This window comes from Octopus bimaculoides, chromosome 21, assembly GCF_001194135.2.
Source record: "Octopus bimaculoides isolate UCB-OBI-ISO-001 chromosome 21, ASM119413v2, whole genome shotgun sequence".
Classification (NCBI taxonomy): Eukaryota; Metazoa; Mollusca; class Cephalopoda; order Octopoda; family Octopodidae; genus Octopus; species Octopus bimaculoides.
In genome coordinates this window covers 2,699,974-2,701,045 of record NC_069001.1, presented here as the reverse complement: position 1 = coordinate 2,701,045, position 1,072 = coordinate 2,699,974, and positions in this window count along the sequence as shown.

The following is a 1,072-nucleotide window of genomic DNA, read 5'->3' as shown; positions in this document are numbered from 1 at the left end:
ACATACATACATACATATACATACTGTATATCCATGAGAATGTGTTTTCTGTGCGAACGAGAGAGTCGGGGAGTATGCTTGTGCATATATTTATACACGAATACACACACACGTGTGTGTTTGCAATACACAAAGAGGCAGGTGGGAAAGACGATAAATGAAAAGCTATATGGGAGTGTGAATATATATATATATATATATATATATATATATATATGTAATTCTGTAAATGTACGTATCAGCATGTACATATGTACGCGTGTGTGTGTGTCTATCTTGTTACATAGACATTGTTTTAAACGTGAGGAAAACGATTTTATTACAATCTACAAAAAGCAAGCCTGGAGCGACGTCGATCCTACTTCGTTGCAGTGTCAACGGGCGGTGGGAGGAGTCCGAAGTACCTCATTTGCATATAGCAACGCTCTTCACGCCCAACGACACACGAAATCACATTCAAGGATACATACATATATCTTCCATCTGTAATCTTTTATCTTTAATTTGTTTCAACCATTGGACTGCGGTCATGCTGGGGGCACCGCTTTGGATAATTTCTAGTCGAACGGATCGACCCCCAGCACTCATTTTTGCTAAGCCAGTTACGGGAAAGCAAACACACCAACACCGGTTGTCAAGTGTTGTTGTTGTTGTTGGTGGTGGTGGTGTGTGGACGATTAACATACACAAAGACACATATATGTACATATAGGCGCAGGCGTGGCTATGTGGTAAAAAGCTTGCTTCCGAATCATATGGTTCCGGTTTCAGTCCCACTGTGTGACACCTTGAGCAAATGTTTTTTTCTATAGCCTCGGGCCAACCAATGCCTTGTGAGTATATATATATATATATATATAGTTTAAGGGGAAAGAACCAAGTTTCAAGAACTCATCGATGAAAATCCACTATCACATATAGAAACTATATATTTTAATTTTTTATAAATTGATTTGAATTGAGTTTTTACCTGTAATTTTGGATTTTGTCCCTAATATTATTATATATATATATATGTGTGTGTGTGTGTGTGTGTGTGTGTGTGTTAGTGTGAGTGCGTAGGCTGACCAAG